Source organism: Myodes glareolus, chromosome 6 (assembly GCF_982192425.1).
Source record: "Myodes glareolus chromosome 6, mMyoGla1.1, whole genome shotgun sequence".
Taxonomy (NCBI): Eukaryota; Metazoa; Chordata; class Mammalia; order Rodentia; family Cricetidae; genus Myodes; species Myodes glareolus.
In genome coordinates, this window is record NC_142031.1 from 85,418,465 (window position 1) to 85,440,221 (window position 21,757).

Consider the following 21,757-nt stretch of genomic DNA (forward strand, 5'->3'; position numbering starts at 1 on the left):
AAGCGCTTGAATACTGATCAACCTGGGCTGCTAGCGAATGCTTAAGGGACATTTTTTTTGCCAAATAAGATCGGCAAACTTAAGACCGGCAAACTTTCTAAGGGTGCTAAAACTGGTATTAGCGGTTATGCAACTTTTTAAAACCGAAGAAATTGTCCCAACATCCATGGAGCCCTTCATCTGGAAATTTATTTCACGGTTATTTTCACTCTATCCTTAATGATACTTTTAAAGTTAAAAGTATATAAAAGTGATCCGGCCACATAATACTGGTCAATCTATTCTCAATGGACCTCCAATAGATTTGGGATAAAGTTCGTAGCAATTTTCACTTAATTAAGTCCACTGTTAAGCACGACACCCTAAAATTTCTGACAGTGTTCCAGGCGTTAGGAGAGGGGGTATAACCACACACAGAGACACGAGCCGATTCTAGTTAGGAGGAGCAAAAGAAACGCTTTAAAGCACTTGAGGAAGGAGGCACAGACAGAAAAGCAAGACTTCACAAGGAAGTGAAGCGGAGCGCAGGGGAGGGCAGAAAGCGACCCGGAGAGCAAAGCGGAAAGGTGGTATTTTCAAAGGCGGCGTGCCGGACTGGGGGAGACGCGGCCTGGGGTGGACCGCGCGCCCATGGGCGCTGCCTACACGAAGCAGCACTAGGGAAAGGAGCCGACTTCCAAGCGAACAGGCAAACTACTCGCTCGCCGCGCTCTCCTCCCCCTTCCACCGGAGCCTAGAGTGCGAGCGGAGGCGGAGGTCCGGGCTGGGGCCTAGCCCGGCACTCGGGGCGCAAGTTGGCCGGCCGACCGTTCCCCACCCCGCGGGGCGCCCGCCGAGCGGCCTTACCTGAAGCGAAGGGAGGAGGCGAGGTCTCGCAGGCTCCCCCGACGCACAGCCGCCCGCGGCCCCCGGCTTCCTCCCGAGACGCGCCCCTGCCTCCGCCGCCGCTTCGCCCACGGGGGCTCGGCCACCGCCGCCGCCCGGGCTGTTTACACCGTTCGGCCCCTCACGCCGCCGCCACCGCCTTCTCTCCACCCCAGCGCCGCAACCGACTCGGCCGCCGCCACCTCCTCCGCCGGAGCCTGGTCTCTCTGGAGCATCTTCCAGCTACCGGACACGGAGAAACAGAGACTCCAACCGCGCCGGCAGGAAACTCCCCCGCAACTACCAGGGGAGGAACCAGGCGGTCAAAGCACCAGCGGCTTTTCCGCCATTGAGCAGCGGCCGCACCGCTCCTTCTGCAACCCCCTCCGCTCACCGCCGTCTTTCTCCGCCCCTCCCCAGGCTCCGCCCCCCTCGGCCACCCATTGGGACGCCGCGCGTATCGCCACGGATCACGGTTTGCTGAAAGGCACATCAATCTCCGTTCTCCCTCCCAGTCCGGCCTCCAGTACCCGCTCTGCGTCGTTTTCCCCGCCCACGCGGCCCCGCCTCTGTGTCTTTAATTTCCCATTGGGCGTCATTCCCCACCTTTAATTGGCAAGGTCACCTATCCATCAAGCACCGCCCACCAGTGAGGCTCAACCCTTTATTACCATTTACTTTATTCAGCCCCGCCTCCGCTTTGCTCTACTTCCCGACGTCACCGGCCTGCCCGCCCTAGCAGCCATAGGTAGAGTCCTCCGTCTGTCAAATTACGCCCACTTGGAGATCGGTTCCGTTGTCTGATTGGTCCGAAAGGAGGTTTGACCCTCGGGTCATTGGCTTTCTCTACTTGTCCGTCACTAAACCAATTTCCAAGTCCGTCACTCCGGCTTTTTTTTTAAATAAACGCGCAAAAGTATCCTAAAAGCGAGTGCTTAATCTTCGAAAGCGGCCAAGCCCCGAGTCTGCGGACCCTGCACTTCTGTGACCTCTAAACCTCGCGGAAAACGAACACCGTAAAGGAACCAACGGGCAGTCCTGTTATAGGTGGAAGTTGGTCCCACCCAGAGTGGAGAGAGCCGGCTCCTGATTGGCTAGAAAAGCATTCCTAGGTCCTCATTGGAGGAGACAGACGCCTCTCTTCGGCGTAGAGACGGGAAGGGAGAGCAACGTGAGGACCGAGAAGGTGCCTGGAGAGAGGCGTTGTTGTTTAAGCCACGGGTGGGGCGCGCGCGGGAGTGGAAAACTGGGCGCGTTAGGGGCTCTGGGGAGGTGTTGCAGGGACGGTGAAGGGCCCGGATGTTCCTAACAGTGAAATCATCTCTGGCCAATCAGTGCCTCATTGTTGGGATACCTGCACGACCTGTCTCCAGCAGGGGAGAGTGGGCGGGAAGTTGAGGAGGCTGAAAAGCCACTTGAGAAAATGGGACAAGTAATCCCTTCAGGAGGATTGTGTGCTGGTTCAGATTGTTCTTCTGTCTTCTTTACCAGGACCGCCTGCCGTTCAGACCTTGGCAGCTGTGTGTTTTGTTTCTCTGGGCTGATTTTTAAAACTCGTGTCTAAGCTCTTGACATTCACTAGGTCATTCCCCTCTTAAAAGAGCACCTGCTGTTTGCTAGGCTTGGCGGGTAGAACTGGAGGTACAAAAGTAAATTGGTCCCAGACCGGGATGGTAGGTGTGTGTAGGAAAACGTGTATTTAGGGTATGACGGCATAAAGGATTCTCCCTGGGGTGAATGATTACAAGGACTGCTTCTCAAAGACCGGGGTGAATCCAGAATAAATTATAGGAGTTCTATAAGGCAGATGAAGGAAATGGTCATCTAGCAATCAGATTTGGCTAGAGAGTGAACCAGGTTAATTCCTCCAAATGAAAGTGTAATGGGGCATTTAAACACTTACCTTAAGAAATTTTTAATCACGCAGGCATTGATATATACACAAGTCTTTGAAATACGTTTTAAACCTCATTCATACTTATGTATAAATTAGTTGGGAAAATTTCCTCGGCTTTGAAAAGAAGGGCATATTTCTGAAGCAGTTACCACATGAAAGTGGCAGAAATAAACACTTGATTGCAATTCAGGTTTTTCTGGAACCTTAAGTATAAGAATGGTGTCTTAGTGTTCCTATTGCTCCAGTGAAACACCGTGACCAAAAAGAAAGTTGGAGAGGAAAGAGTTCATTGAGATTACACATCCACATTGAAGGAAGCCAAGACAGGCACTCACACAGGGCAGGAACCTGGAGGCAGGAGCCATGGAGGGCCATGGAGGGCCCTGCTTACTAAGGCTTGCTCAGCCTGCTTTCTTACAGAACCCAGGACCACCTGCCCTGGGGTAGCCCTACTCACCATGGGTTAGGCCCTCCCCCATCTATCTCAAATTAAGCAAATGCCCTACAGGCTGGCCCACAGCCGGATCTTATGGAGTCATTTCCTCTCTGGAGGTTTCCCCCTCTCAGGCGACTATAGGTTGTGTCAAGTAGACATGAATCTAGCCTACACAGATGGCGATTTTACAGCACAGTGGGCGAACAGCCAGCTAGCATCAGAATCACCTGAGATTCCCAGATTCAGTCATGCCCACAAAATCTGGAACTCTGGGGGCTAAAGCTCAGAAGGTAATTTTTTTTTTTAATTTTATCCGTTGTGATTCTGGGATTGAACTTCCAGGGGGTAATTTTTAAAATATCTCTTCAGGTGCTGGGTCTTTTGTTTGCTTGTTTTCGTTTGGGGTTTGGTTCCTTTGTGTTTTGTTTGCTTGTTTTGCACATCGACTCTTAGACCCTATGGCGCTGAGAATTGGAGACAGCCATAAAAATTTCTTTTCCCCATTTTTGCATACTGTAGTGTGAATATCAGCGAAGAAAAGGGAACCCCAATTTCGTTCTCACTGTCCCTTCCAAGGACTACACTATGGGAACAAAAAGATTTTATTTTAATTCAGGTTGTGTGTGTGTGTGTGTGTGTATGTGTGTGTATGTGTGTGTGTATGTGTGTGTGTGTATATGTGTGTGTGTGTGTGTGTGTGTGTGTGGCCATGCATGCACTCAGAGCCTAGGCTCATGTTTGTGTGGGGGTGGAGGTCCAAGGACAGTGGGGTCTGTCCTCACCATCATCAGGCATGATGACAGGCTCCTTACCCACACAGCTGTCTTTGCCAACCTAAGAAGTGTTATGTAGACTATGTTTTCTGAAATCACACCTTTCTTGGGACACCTTTTTTTAAGGAGATTCTTGTCTGGAACCTCACTTTACAAAATAGGGGCCATGCTAAGGATCAAAAAATAAGGTCCGTTGGATCCCCTTGTCTTAAGGACCCAGACAACCACAGACAGGGATCAGAACACTTTCTTGCTCTGCTTGATTTCTTCTCACTTCCCTTTGGTAGACTCTGAAAAGTGATGGAAAGTTCCGTCCTGAACTCCAGGGCTGGAGTTTGCATATCACTCACTCTTTAATCCCTGAAAATAAAACGTTCTTGATTGATTGTTCAGGTCTAAGAATACAATGAGATCACAAACAAAAACAATTAGGCTAACTTTCTTGTTTGAGTTACTCAAGTTTAACAGCACTAATCCTTCAAGAAGACCCAACAAGGAGCCTGGCAGTGGTGGGCAACATCTTTAATCCCAGCACTCAGGAGGCAGAGGCAGGTGGATCTCTGTGAGTTCGAGACCAGCCTGGTCTACAAGAGCTAGTTCCAGGACAGGCTCCAAAGCTACAGAGAAACATTGTCTCATAAAAGAAGAAGAAAAAGAGGAAGAGGAGGAGGAGGAAGGAACAACCTTGTCTCAAATACCAAAAAAAAAAAAAGTCTAAGGTCAAACTTTTGTGATTAATAATAAATCTGTTTCATTTTTTTGTGAGCTGGCAGCCCAAAGGAAAGTTCCACTATACACGCACACGTTTCAGCATACACATACACAAAATATCATATAATCACTTATTTTCAGTAAATCTGGGTGGTCCCTAAGTCCAGCCTGTACACAGTGCTTCCAAAACCACACAGTTATTTCAAGGTTTAACTGAGAACAGTTCACCGCAGCACCTAATGACGGACTACTTTGCATTGGGAATCTTCTTATGTTTCCCATTAAGAAAAGCTTACCTGTTGGTGCCCATTTTCATACAAATTGGGGAGCTTTCTTGAAGCACTTTGCTGTCAACCTCCAAGTACCCTGATTTGAGTACATTGAAATACTGGGATTGAACCTAAATCCTCCCAGGTGGGAGACCAGCCCTCTACTATGGCGGTCCATACCTAAAACCTCAGCACCTAGGAGGTGGAAACAAGAGGACCAGTAGTTGAAGGCTATCCTTGGCTACACATCAAGTTTGAGGCCAGACTGGGCTGCATGAGACTGTCTCAAAATTAAAAAAAAAATAACATAGGAATCAATCTCTTACTGCACATACTAAGAATCCACAGAGTAGGGTAGTGTAACAGGCACTGCTGGCCTTCAGACGGTCTCATTGTATAGCTTAGGTTGACACTTACTACATAGCCAAGGCTTGTCTCAAACTCATAGCAACCCTGTTGCTTTATCTTCTCAAGTCCTAGGCTTCCATACATGGTCCCCCATGACTGGTGGACCATTCTATTTTCTTAGAAATGTTCAACCTACATTTTCTCCCTTAAACACATTATCAGAGTAGAACCACTCAAGAGTGGGGTATGTATGCTTAGGTACATAGACGTTGAGCAAGAATAGATCTATATGTAAAAAGGAAAGAAAGAGAGAGAGAGAGAGAGAAAGAAAGAAAGAAAGAAAAAGAAAAACCACCCTAAAAATCTCTAAAAAGAGGTTGGAGAAATGGCTCTTCCAGTAGGTCAAGGTTGGATTCCCAGCACCCACAGGACAGCTCACATCTCCAGATCCCAAGTATCCAGCACAGTTTTCTGTCTTTTGAGGACATGTATGCAAAACACCCATACACATAAACTAAACTTGAAAACTTTTTAAACCATAAAAAACTGGCTCTATGTTCCACATATGTCAGGGTTTATTACAATATTAAAATCATATTTAAATTCTAGCCCTCATGAGGGGAAATGTCTTCTTAAACTTTTTAACCATGATATCTTAGTCAGAAATACTTTAAATATCCATCAAAATATTCACCATATTTGACTGTGGATAACAGAAAACCTGCTCCGTGGCTAAAAGCTCTAGAACATAGGAATAATGTAGGTGGCCAGTGATGTCCCCAGAAGTAAAGGCATGGCAGGATGCTTACTGCAGACTCAGTTAAAGTGCCAGTTTCAGAGCAGTATGGTGAGAGTCACATGACCACCCCTAACTGCAAGGTAGATAAGGAAGTTTGCCTACCACAGAGATTCTGGGAGATGCCTGAGCCTCAGAGTCATCTGAAGGATGTCCCCATTGCCTAGACTGCTAAACTCCACCTCTGGAATTCCTAGTTTTATAACTCGCAGTTGGGGTCCAAGGATTCAGGTTTCCAGGTGATACTGGGCTCTGATCTAGAATTAACTAAAACCCAAGTGGCTAGGTTTATCTGTGAGGGTTTTTTTTCTTAATTAAATCATTTGAAGTGAGAAGACTCACTTTTAATTCCTACCATATGAGTTGGGAAGATCCACCTTTAACCCAGATCTTTTGAGGTGAGATCTGGCCCACACCTTTTGCTGGCAGTCTATATAAATCTGCTTGTTCTCTCTCTCTCTCTCTCTCTCTCTCTCTCTCTCTCTCTCTCTCTCTCTCTCTCTCTCTCTCCTTCCCTCTTCCTCCCTACCTCTCTCTGTTCTTCTCCCTCCCCTGATGTGGGATTCCCCTCTGTATGCTGTGAATATCATTGGTGAATAAAGAAACTGCCTTGGCCTGTTGATAGGGCAGAATGTAGATAGGACCAGGAAAACTAAGCTGAATGCTGGTAGAAAGGAGATGGAGTCAGAGAGAAGCCCTGTAGCCATACTTTACTGGGTAAGCCACAGCCATGTGGTGATACACAGATGAATAGAGATGGGTTAGTTTAGGATATGAGTTAACCAGAAATATGCTTAAGCTATTGACCAAACAGTATTGCAAATAATATGGTTTCTGTGTGATTATTTCAGGGCTAAGCGGCCTCCTTCAACACTACCACCCCACCTCTCTCTTTCCATGGCAATTCCTTTGTTAGCATTAGAGCCTACTTCCTCAGGATTCTGGTATATACTGAAGACCAGCTGAGACATCCAGCCTCATGGACTGACAATACTGGATTTTTGGACCTTCTATTGGTAGATAGCCATTGTTGGACTAGCTGGGCCACAACCTGTAAGTCATTCTAATAAATTCCATATATACATACATACATACACATGGATATTATATACATATATGTATATATATGTGTGTGTGTATGTAGAAACATGTGTATATATACTTTTTGCATCCTATATGTTCTGTTCCTCTGGAGAACCCTGATGCCATCATCTGGTACCACATTTTAGGCACTTTTGGCTTGGGCTAAAGATGTAGTTCAGTGGTAGACAATGTGTCTAGTGTGCATGAGGCCACGAGTTCATCTCCAGCACCACCCTGGCTTGGGCTGCTCAGAATCCATTGCCTGCTATCAATATATCAGTACCAGGAACATGGCCCCATTGGCATTTATAGGCATCTTTATAGCTGACTTCTGTTTTCTCTATGCATAAATGAAAACAAAACCAAACGGAGGCAAAATCAATATGACTGACTGTATGAACATCAGTAGGTCTTCAGTATACCCAGCCCTTTCTTTCCAGAGCCATTAACAATGCCAGGCTCTGAAATACTAAGGCTTTATGCTCTCTAGCTTCCATTACGATCAAGAGGACCCAATGCTGCAGATGATGCTTTCACTAAAGGGCATGTAACTCATTGTCCCACCAAATGCATTCAAGCCCAGCAGGAAATGAACAGTACAGTCAGATTTGAAATTTTAGGCAGGTTTTAATGATGGACTATTTCCAAGCTAGGTAAAGGTCAGTCATCAGGTCTGACCCCAGTGTTAGCTGCAGAGTTCCCTGTTAGCATTCATATGTCCAAAGGGATGAGAGGGGAAAGAGACTGCAGAAACACACCAACAGCAGGGACTTGTGTAGCCAGTAGCAGTGGCTCACGTCTCCCAGCATTTATTTGGCAAGTCAAGACAGGAGGATTCATTGTAAGTTCAAAGAGTAAACATGGGAGAGAGGGTACGAGTACAGAACTCTGTTTTATGCAGAGATAAAACAAACCCTCTTCAGCTGGGAAGTAGGTTCCCCGATCTCATGTCTTCCTCCTCTAACATCTCCTGCTAGAATTACCGACTGGAAACCAGAGGGCCAGTACCAGGCTTTTGATATTGATATTTTGATATTGAGTATCAGCTTGATGGGATCAGGAGATCGCTGCACATGTCTGTGAGAAAGTATCTAGATCAAGTCAAGGGAGGTGAGAAAACCCACAGGAAATGTGGGCAACGCCATTCTTTGGACTGAGGTCCTCAACTGCATGGAGAGGAGAAAGCTGGGTGAGCCCCAGTGTCCACGGCTCTCTGGTTCCTGGCTGGGGACTCAATGTGACAGTTGCCTCCTCCTCCAACCACCACACTGTTCCTGCCACAAAGAACTGCGAGCCAACATGGACACTTCCTGTGTCACTTCTGTCAGGAAGCCTCTTGCTAGTACTCTTACAGATTCCAGAGCAGGATGGGAGGGCCGCAGGCATCTGGGAGGGACAAGAAATGGCTAGCACGTATTACACCATTTATTCCTAGCTATCACACTGATCCTTTTCCCAGTGGAAAACATGCAAATTGTAACAGCAACAAGTATTTGGGGAAAAGTTTTAAATCAAAAATCATAGAAAATGGTCTGATAGCCTGGGGCCACAAAGTTTTCAAACCCCATCACACAAGTATACTCTACAAAAGTCTAGTACCCGCAGGCTTCCATGGGTACTGTAACACAATGAATGCAGAAGCATACCCAAGTGGTTTCTATTAAGCCAGCTGTCAAAGAGATTTTCGAGATTTAAAATGTCTCTTTCCTCACTGTTGTTCCCCCCTCCTTATATAAAATATAGTTCAGAGCCAGGAGGAATTTAATTCTCTACAACACCAAGTTCTAATCAGTTGACCCACCTTCCAGAGTCTTTAACAAAGGTGTCGCCCTGCCCCGAATTTCAGTTTAAACTACTTTTGAAATTGTAGGATCTGTTAGATTCATTACCAGATCTTTTTATTTACTGTGTTGATAGGGAAGGATGGGCTAGGAATGTGGCTCAGTGGTAGGCCATTTGCCTAGCATGTCCAAGGCTATGCGGTTCATCCCCAGCCCTGGAGAAAAGTACCCCACCACCAACAGAGGGGCAAGCCTCTGTATTGTTATATCACAAATGTGTTTGTTTCGTGCACAGTCATGAGTTCCCTTGGTCATCTCACAGCAGTTCTGAGAAGGAATCCACTAAGACTCTGGAGCAAAGCCAAACCAAAAGGACCTGGGCAAGGTAACGCTCCTGCTGTGCACAGGAAGGTCCAGGTCAATCCCCACACAGCTGCTTCTGTTGTGCAGGGCACACAATAGGCGCACGGTAACTGCAGACTGAGTTGCACTGGGAGGATTTCAAGGAGCTCGCTTGGACGTTTTCCCTTTCCTCAAAGCCACCATCCAAGCCTGGGTGTCCCTCCCCCCACACCATCTCACTTCCTCCTAAGACAGGAAGTTGATCAAGCAATCTCCATCCTGTATGCAATCCACAGAGCCTGAGAGGCCAAAGTTGGTTGCCCCAGAGCCAGCCCCTTCTTGTATTTTCAAGTTCATTCGCGTGCATGAGATGATTGAGATCAAGATTACAACACCGTAGGCGGGTATCAGAAAGATGTCCCACATGGTGCCCAACTATAAATGCTGCAAGGTGTTTAAGTGTGCGTGGCAGTGAGAAACTCTTAACAGTCATTTGAGTAAACAGTTTAACATTTATGCCCCAGTTCTTTTACCTAACCCTACTTTCCCTTCTTCATGTTTATTTTCAACCCCTTTTCTTCTTCACTTGTCTTTTTCTTTTAAGATCGAAGCTGAACTTGAGTCTTGATTTTAAGAATCTAAGCAGACTGAGGCCCAGGCAGATACAAGATGATGAACACAGACCTCAGGTCCCAGGAGATCCTTCTACAAACAAACATGAAGGAAAAGGGTTGTAAGGAAACTCACCAATAAAAAATTCATGCCGAAAGAGAAATGCAGGGATGGAATGCTATTAGTCTAAGAGATGTTCTTAATAATAAAGGGACTCTCTGGTCCTCTAGACAAAAGCCTCAAATTACTGGCAGGTAGCAGGTAGGTAATGGGTCGAAAGGCAATGTCTCAGCAGGACCTGGTCACAGAAAAAATAGACATCAAGGTGACAAATTTAGGCTCTGAGCTGAAGTAGATCTGCTGGAAGATTCCCAGATCAACAGCCGGAGTAGATAGGCGCTAGGCATATTGGAAAAGGAAGCCATGGCAGCTAAGAATTCTCACATCCTCTTCCCACAGGCTAATTAATTCATGGGTCATATTGGAGGGTGAGGGGTGAGTTCATGTGGGTTTGGTTTGGTTTGGTTTTGCTTTTGGTTTTCAAGACAGGGTTTCGTTGTGTAACCCTGACTGTCCTGGAACTTGCTATGTAGACTAGGGTGGCCTCAAACCCACAGAGACCTGCCTGACTCTGCCTCTGCCTCCTGAGGGCATGTCTGGGATGTTCAATGTAGTCTTGGTTACATTAATTGAGGGGGAGACCTGACTGAAAATGGGCAGCAACATTCTCTAGATTTGGGTCCTGAAGGATATCTATATAGATATATAGACAGACAGAAACAGAGAGAGGGAGAGAGAGAGAACGAATGCATGTATGCTAGAGCTTAGCCCTCTCTCTCTCTCTCTCTCTCTCTCTCTCTCTCTCTCTCTCTCTCTCTCTCCCCTCCCCCACCCCAGGCTGTTTCCAGCTACTTCAGTTCCCGCTGCATTGGCTCCTCACATGGTGAACTGTAACCTGAAATGGTGAGTTAAGTCAAACACTTTTGCCCCCTTTGCCCCTTTTGCTCCTGCATTGCTTTGTCAGGGTTATTTTATCACAGTAATAGAAATATGTAAGAAAGTAATCAAAGACGTTTCTTGGTGAGATTTTCCCAAAGGCTTTTGGGGGTTGTTGTCTGTCTGTTTGAAACTGCCGTTTGATTTTGAGGTGAACAGGTGCTACATTGCCCAACAGGTCTTAGACTCCTGCACGTCACTCTCCTGCTTCAGTCACTGCACAGCTGAACTGGTTAAGATCCCACCACTGGGCTGGCCTCAAACTTCTTTATTAGGAAACTTTTTTATTTATCTATTTGGTTTATCAAGACAGGGTTTCTCTGTAGTTTTAGATCCCGTCCTGGAACTAGCTCTTGTAGACCAGGCTGACCTCGAACTCACAGAGTTCCTTCCTCTGCCTCCCGAGTGCTGGGATTAAAGGCATGCACCACCACCTCCCAGCTTTATTAGGAAACTTTTAAACGCACAAAAATAGGCACAGTAATAGCATAGAATGAACCCCAGGCTTCTGTCACAGGGGGTGCGCACTCCTCAAAATGTCTGCTAATCACCCCAATCCTCTCTCTAAACCAGGGTTTCCAAGGCACCATCTCTAGTCCTTTCTTTCTCAGACATGTGCTCTGTATTAGCCTGGGCTACATAATGAGTGCCAGGTCTGTTGGGGCTACAGAATGAAACCCTATGTAGGATGGATGGATAGATAGATAGATAGATAGATAGATAGATAGATAGATAGATAGATAGATAGATAGATAGATAGATAGATGATAGATATATATTGATAGGTGATAGATAGACAGACAGGTAAGAATCTAAGCTTTAAACAAACTTTACTACTTGATGCTTCCATTAACTAATAAGAGGTCTTTGGTATATTTTAATTCTAAAAAAGGAATTGAAGAGATATATAATATTTAATATTCTAATTTCTGAAAAAGTAATTAAAAGATAATTGATTATCTTTGCAGTGAAAAGATCAAAGACACTAAAGATTAAAAGGAAATTATCCTTTTTGGAGTACCGTGTTAAAAGGCATGGAAAATTGATAGGCTACGTGTGACAATCCTCCAGTTGGGCTTCCTTTATTCCTCCCTGCACTCTAAGCCTGATTTTGGCACAGGAAGTGGCTAAATCGGGGAGGGATAAACATCCTGGGAAGTCTCATTTTCACTGTATTTTTTCTAACACACAATTGATGGCCTAACTCTATTACAATAACCATGCATCCACAAAAAGCAACCACTACATGGTTTCTAATACAAGTTTGTAGGGCCCATGGTCTGATGACACCAAATGAAGGCCCTTGCTAATAATTATACAAATCAATTCTACAGTTACAGTAATTGCAGAATAATAAGCTGTAAAAGGATGCACATTCGTGCCTAGTGGCGGCGGTGGTGCACACCTTTAACTCCGACACTCAGGAAGCAGAGGCAGGTGGATCTCTGAGTTGGAGGCCGGCATGGTTTACAGAGCAAGTTCTAGAGCAACCATGGCTACACACAAAAAAATCCTGTCTTGAAAAACAAACAAAAACATATTTTTGTTTCCTTCTCTTGGCTGTATTTGGTTGTGTGTGTGTGTGTGTGTGTGTGTGTGTTAGAGGATTAGATAATTAGAGACTTAGATAATTTCTTTTACAACTTTAGATTACCTCTATTTGCATCATAGTTAAAAGGCAAGAACACCAGCACACCGTAAACTTCATTTGTTTACAAATTTGCACCTTTGTGAAAATTGTCCTCTCGATTGTGTTGCTTTTGCTACCAATCAGGACACTTTTCAGGAAAGCCTAGCATGGTCAGCATGGGATATTAGGTGTGATGATGGTTAATGTCTGCCTCAAAGTACTTCATTGAGTTGGACAAATAGCTGATTGGACCCAGGATACTCTATTCTCCCAGCATCGAGCTGCTACTGTGGAAGCAGACTTTGTTGAAAATCTATAAGATTACAGAGAGGAACACTTTTAATTAAAACATTTCTCATTTCTCTCCCTTACAATAGAACCCAAAACTAACTAGAGAAAAAAGAAAATCACAGACAAAAAAGAAAAAAAAAAACTTTTAAGGAAATTTCTATCAACTAGCTTTTAGCCGCCAGCATTTCTCTTCCTCTCTGTTAATATATATATTTCTGAGACAGCATCTCTCTGTGTAACCCTGGCTGTCCTAGAACTTACTATGTAGATCAAGCTGGCCCCAACTCACAGAGATCCTCCTCCCCTACCTCCCAAGTCTCTCTGCCCATTGCAGCCTGGGAGATAAATGCTCTTCCTGATTCTGCGCTGTGCAGTTAATAAAGGTTTGCTTCGACTTTGTTGCAGATTGCATGTGTGGTAATCGTGCATATGTGTTCACATGTGTGTGCATGTATGTGTAGAGGCCGCACTGAGGTTGACATCAGATGTCTCCCTCCATAAGTCTCCATTTTATCAATTAAGGCAAGAGCTCTCCCTGGCCCAGGAACTCGCTATTTTGGATAATCTATCAAGTCAACTGTTTCAAGGACTCCCTGGCTCTGCCCTCCTTCAGATGGGAGTACAGGCTGGTGCCACCTGGCTCTTGTGTGGGTCCTAGGGATTTGAACCACATTTCAGCAAGTGCTTTACCCATTTAGCCATCACCCAGCCCCTTGTTCTGTGCAATTTAATGCATAGTTATACACTGTTTTATGCTGCTCTTTAATTGTTTAGGCATGTTATATATTTTCTTCTCAATAGGACTACAGTTCCAAAGGCTAAACCCATGTGCAATATATCTGGGGTTATTTTTATGTTAACATGAAGTCAGGGTCTTATCTTCTTGATTATTTATAGGAAAATCCGCAAAGAACAACTGTGGGTTCTTTGTTTTGTTTTTTTACAACAGTGGTCAGAATTCAAGGTCAATGGCTTTGTGTAGTGGGAGGAGGGTGAGGGATTCTCACCTTGTTTTTTAATTCACTCTGATCCTCTGGCTACAGTGTGCATAAATCCACTTAAATCGGGTTAGCTAGATGGGCATCCTTAATCAGCAGATGGGAGACATTCCTGGCACCCAAATGCAGGTTTACAGTTCAAACCACAGGAGACAAAAACTGGGACCTGAAAGACTGGACACCAGCCAGTGTCCCTTCAGAAGGTGGCGCGGTCTTTTTTTTTTTTAACCTCTGTTCAGCTGTTTCATCTCCACTGTGTTGATGGAGGTGTGTTTCTCGGAGCTGTTCATCTTTCTCATGGCTATCCCAGCAACAACCTTCCATGGCCTAAGATACACCGCCATGGGAAACTGACCCAGCCTTCACCTCCCACTTCCAAACTTCTGGAGGAAATGTGGTTGGTCTATAATGGGTTACCGATCAATCCCTGGCCCAGATGGCTGTCACCTGGATAGCAAGAGTGATGTACCATGGTACCGTTCTGCACAGGGTTGTGGACACAGAAGGCGAGCGACTGGACTGATACAAGTTCTGTTCTAATCCTCGCACGGGAGAAGTAAAAGCAGCAAAGTCACTACAAGCCCAAGGACACCTTGATCTACCTAGTGAGTTCCAGGCCAGCCAGGGTTACAGAGTAAGACTAGCTCATCATTGCCTCTTATCCCCCAACTCCCACCCCCACAAAAAAATATATACGAAAAGTAATGCTAGAATTCATGCTTGTAATACCAGCGACATGGGAAGTTGAGACAGAAATATCACTTGAGCTGAAGAGTTCTAGGCTAGCCTGGACTACATGGAGAAACTGTCTCAAAGAGAAGGGGAAAGGATATGTGGCTGTAGCTCAATTAATAAAGTGCTTGGCTAACATGTATGAAGCCCTGGGTTTGCTCCCAAGCCCCACATCAACTTGATGCAGTGGTGCATGCCTGTTCTCCCAATATGCAAGGAACAGAGATAGGAGGATCAAGAATTTGAGATCATCCTAAACTACAAATCAAGATCAAGATCATCCTGAGACACATAACATAAGATTCTATCTAAAAAAGAAAAAAAAAGATAAGAAAGATGAGAAGAGGAGAATAAAAGAATAATTTAAAGTGAGAATATATGTGTGAAAAGTTGAAATGAAAGCCTTATGAATGTTCTCCTAGTTCATAACCCATTTATTTATTTGTTTTTCTTGTGCCAGAGACTGACTTAGCCATCATAACCCACTTTCTTGTTCTGTGCCTTTGATCAGGCCAATGTGGCTGGCATTCTTCCCGAGTCAGGCCAAATTGTTTTGTTCCTTGAATATTTGACTCAAGGCAGAGAAAATGCCCATCAGACTGGACTAGTCTTTTGAGGGGAACAGCTGCAAGTGGGGTCTATTTCAGAACCACCAGGCCCCATACTGTGGCCAGGAAAAGACGAAGAGTCAGCCCATGGGACGTGCAGGGAGGAGCAGAAGAGAAAGAAGATGTTCTGGATTCTTCAAGGCTGAGCTGGCTCTGATTCCAAGAGCCTGGCCACTTTATTGCCTTGAATCCTGTGAGCCATCCCCACATTCTTTTTTTTGCTGAAATTAGTTTGTGTTGGTTTCTATTTGTAACGAAAATAGTTGTGACTGAGACATCCAGATTAAAAGTAAGAAAAGAACCTTCCTATAATTGTCCATTGGGCCACAGCGGTTGTACTGAGAGGCCAATATTTCATTGCCATGAAAGGTTTCTAAATTTATCTTGTAGACTCACATATCTGTGTGGCTATAGAGTACATCTGTTGGTGACTCATGAGGATTAAATAGTATGAGAGACCTCTGTTTCCTGACGATCACTTGGAAGTTGGATCTCTCTCTCGTCTTGTTTTGTCTTTTCTTTTCTTTCCTTTTCTTTTCTTTCTTTCCTTTATTTATTTATTTTTTGAGACAGTGTTTCTCCGTAGCTTTGGCGCCTGTCTTGGGAACAAGCTCTTGTAGACCAGGCTGACCTCAAACTCACAGAGATCCACCTGCCTCTGCCTCCCAAGGGCTGGGATTAAAGACGTGCGCCACCACCACCACCACCACCGTCTCTCTCTCTCTTCTTTTAGTTCTTTCTACAATACTAGGGATTGAATCCAGGGCCTCTACCACTGAGTTATATCCTCATCTATTGATTTCCTGAATTGTCCATTTCCTGAAAAACAACAGTTTATGCAATGAAATCGGCCTTAGCTTTATTTTTGTAATCTAGTATATTTGTTGCTGTAACGTATGTTGTCAAAGCATTTATACATAGTCTTTCATTTAATGCTGCTAGGCAGTATTCCAGCAAGTTTGTTTAATAAGCTTCTACCCCATGGAGATTGAAAATTCTAGCCTCTCCATAATCTTATCAGTTTTAGCCAGTCTGCTGTGTGTGCAATGGTTATCTCACACAATCAGCCAGCGTGCTATGTGTAATGGATATCTCACGGCTGTCCTAATGTGCTCTTCCCTGATAAAACATGAACATAAACACATTTTCATTTTCCTTGATCTATCTAACACTCCCCCACATTTTCCTGATTTTTATAAATTCCTTATAGATTCTGAACGTAAGCCCTTTGTGCTGTTCTCTTTGAGTTTCTTCTCTCCCTATACACGTTTAGTGTTTTCACCCTCAAAATTTCCATGCAGAAGAAATTGTAACATATAATTTTCACCTCCATGCTTCTCTCAAAAACAGAATGATTTCAGTGATTTGGTATAAAATCCAATGAAACAAGCCACAAAGACATTCCAAATGGTGCTACTCTGTGTCTGTGACACTGGGTGGTCAGTCCCCCTGGACCCACGAAGTGTGCTTGGAGCAAATATGAACCCCAGACCAACTTCGGAATAAAGCGAGCCTGTGGGAGGGAGAAATGGGAGTGGGGGTTCCCTGGGAAAGTGCATTCCCTCAGGTTCACACTTAACAGGCTGGAGAGGGCTCCCCTCTTTGCCTCAAGCCAAATGAAAGTTTTGTGAGACATAGCTCAGGTGGCTAAGTGCTCGCCTAGCACATGGTGCTGAGTTGGATTCCTGGGAGTCAGGGGGAGAGATCCTAGAAAATGTCCCTGGGAGTTTGAGGAGTTTGAGTCCTAGCCTCACTGAATCTGAAGTGTGGGCGTGTGCTAAAGCATCCCCTGCATGCCCAGGAGCATTGAGCAGGAACAGGACTTTCATGTCAAAAGGTAAAGGTGACCACCTCCCAAGGGATAATGTAGAGTCCATACAACATATTGCCCTGGGGTCATCTAGAACAGAATCTTGTGGCTAAAAGAACCACCAACAATCCAGGGTGGAAGACGGGTAAAGAGCAGAGGTCCAGAGAAGTGAGATCTGTGTGACAGCTGTCATCAGAGCAGATGAAGTGAGAAAGGCAACATCTGAGAACACATCTTTGATAAAGGTCAGCTTTGGACATTCTCCACGTCCAGGACACACTCACGCCTGATGATCCAGAAGCAGGCATGCACGGTTGTTTCCCGGTCCCTCTGGTCCTATTTTGCTATGGCGCATGGATCAGTTAGGATCAGAGGTCCCGGGAGCAGAGAGGAGGTGGGAGGAGAGGAGTAGCTGACCCCTCCACTTGTGACTCCTAGATCAAAGCAGGCCTGATGTAGGGAGAGAAGGCTGGGCTCCAAGCATGCTTGGAATTTAAAAACTGCCTTACTAAAACCGTAGCGACGTGCTTAGAAGAGCTGGGACTTTTTACTAAGTCTTTTTGCTTTCTTTTGTTTGTCTTGCTTTTTGGTTTTTTGAGAGTAGTTTTGGAGCCTGTCCTAGAACTCACTCTGCAGACCAAGCTGGCCTTGAACACACAGAGATCCACTTGTCTTTGCCTCCCAATTTCTGGGACTAAAGGCATGCCATGTAACACTACCACCCAATTAACTACTAAGTCTTTAAGTATGGCGTTTAACATTTCTTTCTTTCTTTCTTTCTTTCTTTCTTTCTTTTTTTTTTTTTTCCGATACAGGGTTTCTCTGTAGCTTTGGAGTCTGTCCTGAAACCAGCTCTTGTAGATCAGGCTGGCCTCGAACTCACAAAGATCCACTTGCCTCTGCCTCCCAAGGGATTAAAGGCGTGTGCCACCATCGCCCGGCCATTTTTTCTTTTTTATTGTTTTTATTGAGCTATATATTTTTCTCCGCTCCCCTCTCTTCCTACCCTCTCCCATTCTACCCCCTCCAATGGTCCCCACGCTCCCAATTTACTCAAGAGATCCTGTCTTTTTCTACTTCCCATGTAGATTATACATTTTTATCTCTAGAAATCTATTTGGCTCTTCATATTTTGTTGGTAAGTGTTTGTGCTGATGTGTGCAAACAAGCGATCATGCTTGTGTGTGTAGCCCTGACAGCCTTGGGTGTCTTCCTCAGTTACTTTCCTACTGTAGTTGTTGAGATGGGGCCTCTTACTGAACCTGGAACTCAGCCTTTTTGGCTAGACCAATTGGTCAGTAAGCCCCCAGAATCCTCGGGGCTCTTCCCAAGCACTTCCCTCTCCCAGATGACTTTTACATGGTTGCTAGTAACCCAAACTGAAGACAGTCAGTGAGCTGTCTTCCAACCCTCTTATCATATTGTAACACATTTTTGTAGCCTTTCTGATCTCTCTGCCTATTTTAAAGCCTGTTTTTTTTTTCTTAGTATGTCAGACCTAGCACATTTTTTTCTTTCTTCCTCCCTCCTCCCATTCTTCATTGGTTTGGAAAACTAGGTTTCGACACATGACAGGCAAGCTTTCTGCCTTAGCCCTTGCTGTCAGATGACTCTGACAACGGCACGGTCTGTAGTCTTTGCGATCTGCTTGTGCTGTTTTTATTTTTTGCTAGTCCTTGTCTTGAATGCCTCATTTATTTTGAGTTGTTAGTTTTTTATTCTCTCTCTCTTTCTGTGTGTGTGTGTGTGTGTGTGTGTGTGTGTGTGAGAGAGAGAGAGAGAGAGAGAGAGAGAGAGAGAGAGAGAGACAGACAGACAGACAGACAGACAGACAGACAGAATTGAATGGCCAGCCTTGGTATTTGATCCACGGGATTTCCTTGAGGTCCAAGTTGATGCTGTGAGTGCCTTGTCTGTTGCCTAAGGGAGTTGCAAATCTGGGAGGACTTCAGGTTCTCTGATGAGCTGAGGTTTCAGACCTACAGGGAGCATGCTTTCCAGCTGAACGTGAACCTAGGGCCAGCTTGTGTAACAAGCTTCAGGAAGCTTTTTTTTTAATCTTATTTTTGTTACTCCAGGTCAGGTTCAAGACATGTAAGTTTTCTTTGCTGCTGTTTTGTTTGTTTTTCTGTCTATTCCCAGTGATGAGTTTATTCCTCTCTGGGGACTTTGGCAGTCTCTCACAGTGGGAGCCCCGGGGAGTCTACTTGGGTGGGCCTTACGTCTCATCTCCCTTCAGTCTGTCATCCAAGTGGAAGATTGAGGTGCCCTAGGTTCTTGAATACCCTCAGCCTCCGTCTGTCTTTAGAATACCTCTTAGGATTCGCTTCATCTGAGTTCTTGTTGGTCTCTTTGAAACATGCCAGTCAACAGGACAGCCACAGATGTTTTTGCTGTGACTCCCCAATAGAAGGCAGCCAAAACTCTTACTGCCTTTGACTACTCCTCAGAACTCCGTCTCTTTTCTCCCAGGCACATACGCCTCAGAAAATATGGACTCCATTCCTTGAAAGGAGCAGAGTCTAGAGTCTTTGGGGTTTTTTTTGTTTTGTTTTGTTTTTGTTTGTTTGTTTTGACTTTTTGAGACAGGGCTTCTCTGTATAACAGTCCAGATTATACTGGAACTCACTTTGTAGACCAGGTTGGCCTCAAATTCAGAGATCCACCTGCCTCTTCCTCCCAAGTGCTGAGATTAAAGGCGTGTGCCACCATTGCCTGGCGAGTCTTTTATTTGTTTATTTATTTTTGACAGGGTTTTACCAAGTAGCCCTTATTGGCCTCCAACTCACAGGATCTGCCTGCTTCTGTCTTTCCTGTGCTGGGATTAAAGGCGTGCATCACAACATCCCGCAAAACACACACACACACACACACACACACACACACGAAATTTTATGTGTATGTGCGTGCACCTGAGTGTATGTATGTACACCACATACAAGCAAGAACCATGGTGGTCAGAAAAAGACATTGGATCCCCTGGTATTGAAGTCACAGGCAGTTGTGAGCAACCATATGGATGATGGGAACCATATGTCCTCTGCACATTGAGGTATCTCTCCAGCATCTATAATGGTTAATTTTCACATGAGCAGAACATTGAATTGAATCCAGTATGAATATGGTTACTTTGTCCTTGCGCATCCCTGAGGGTATTTAAGTGGGCTCCCAGAGGAGAAACATGGTTTTGGGTTTGCATGTGCTCCCCATTTTCCTGTCTCTCGACATGCGCTCAGCCACCCGAGAGAGTCATATTTAATAAAATAATGGGCATTTACATTTGTTTTGCTCTGACCTAATTGGATTTCTTTGCGCCGCTCGTTTTAGGATTTTTTCCTAACTGTTTTATGTGTAAGGGTGCTTGGCTTGCATCTATGGATGGGCGCCATGTGCAAGCATGCAGTTCTAGTGGGGGCCGGAAGAGGGCACTAGATCCCCTGGAGAGATTGTTGTGAGTCACAGTCTGGGTGCTTGCAATCAAATCTATGTACTCTGGAAGAGGATTTAGAGTTCTTAACTGCCAAGCCATCTCCAGGACCTGCTTAGGCCTTGAGCTTCTCAAGATCTGTCGCCGCTTTCTGAATGCTAGGGTTGCGACATGAGCCACCACATCAAGTCTTCCTGTAACTTAAACAAACTGACTCTAGATTCTGGGCCATTCTACAACTGACTTCCTTGGGAGTTTAAAAATATTGGCATCCTATGAAAATGCCACAACGAAACCTGTTATTCTGAATGCTAACATATAAAAAAGAAAAACAATGTTAGAGTCATAAAAACACAAAGGGGGTAAAACAAATGACTTTTATAAATTAAATAAGTTTAGACAGACATAAATTTAGTTAAATTCTAAGTTAGAGGGAAAATAGCTTTAAAGATCATCAGAGGAATAATTTTTAAAGCTTAGGTATGTGTTAGAAAATTCAAAAAGTCATTCTAATTTTAGATTTCCTGTGTAGGCGATTGATTTTTTTGTTGTTGTTAAATAGAATGTCCTTGGTCTTGGGAGATGCATATTAAGTGTTGAAGGATAAAGCTTTACAAGTTGCCTTTTAGGTGGTTTAGTTAAAAAAAATAAGATAGAGCCAGGTGGTGGTGGCTCATGCCTTTAATCCCAACACTTAGGAGGCAGAGGCAGGCAGATCTCTGTGAGTTTGAGACCAGCCTGGTCTACAGTGTGAGTTCCAGGACAGGCTCCAATGCTACACAGAGAAACCCTGTCTCTAAATAAATAAATAAATAAATGATAGAAGCAGACAAGAAGAGGAAGCAAAGTTATAGAAGTTAAAGACAGGAAATTAGGTAAAGGGTGTAGCTTTGCTGTACTTCTTATTCAAAGTTTTGTAGATTCAGTTTCCACCCAACCCCCTCTTTGAGCCAAGGTTTCACACAGCCCACACTGGCCTCAGAACTTACCGTGAGGCAAGAATGACCTTAAACTTTGATCTTCGAGTCTGCCTCCCCAGTGTTGGGACTGCAGATGTGCTGCACCCTGCCCACTTAAGTTGAAAAAGTTTCAAAGTAAAAAACTTAGAAAAAGTTGGGCCTACAGGCAGGATGAATAAATAAATAAATCTTTTAAAAAAAATTCAGGCAGTTGTTTTGTAGGTGTTGTACAATTATTCTAAAGGAGTATTTTATCCTTGAGTTCCACCCCTACTAAAAAATAAATAAGTTATTTATATATATGTAATATATTATATGTTTATATATTTATTTGCATTTATATTATATTAAATACTATACACACACACACACACACACACACACATATATATGA

General features: G+C 44.6%; 1 protein-coding gene across 7 annotated transcripts in view; it reads right to left on the reverse strand.

The window, feature by feature from the left end:
- Ppm1b (protein phosphatase, Mg2+/Mn2+ dependent 1B) overlaps positions 1–1,862 on the reverse strand; it is a 60,319-nt gene extending 58,457 nt beyond the window's left edge. For 3 of the 7 annotated variants that reach the window (XM_085690960.2, XM_085690959.2, XM_085690962.2), the window contains exon 1: positions 847–996. The gene's annotated coding sequence lies outside the window, so the exon portion shown is untranslated. Of the gene's footprint in view, positions 1–846; positions 999–1,535 lie in introns of those variants that run through there. The other 4 variants (XM_085690958.2, XM_048416351.3, XM_085690961.2 and 1 more) reach the window with 3 other exon arrangements.
- Between the last annotated feature and the right edge of the window lie 19,895 nt (positions 1,863–21,757).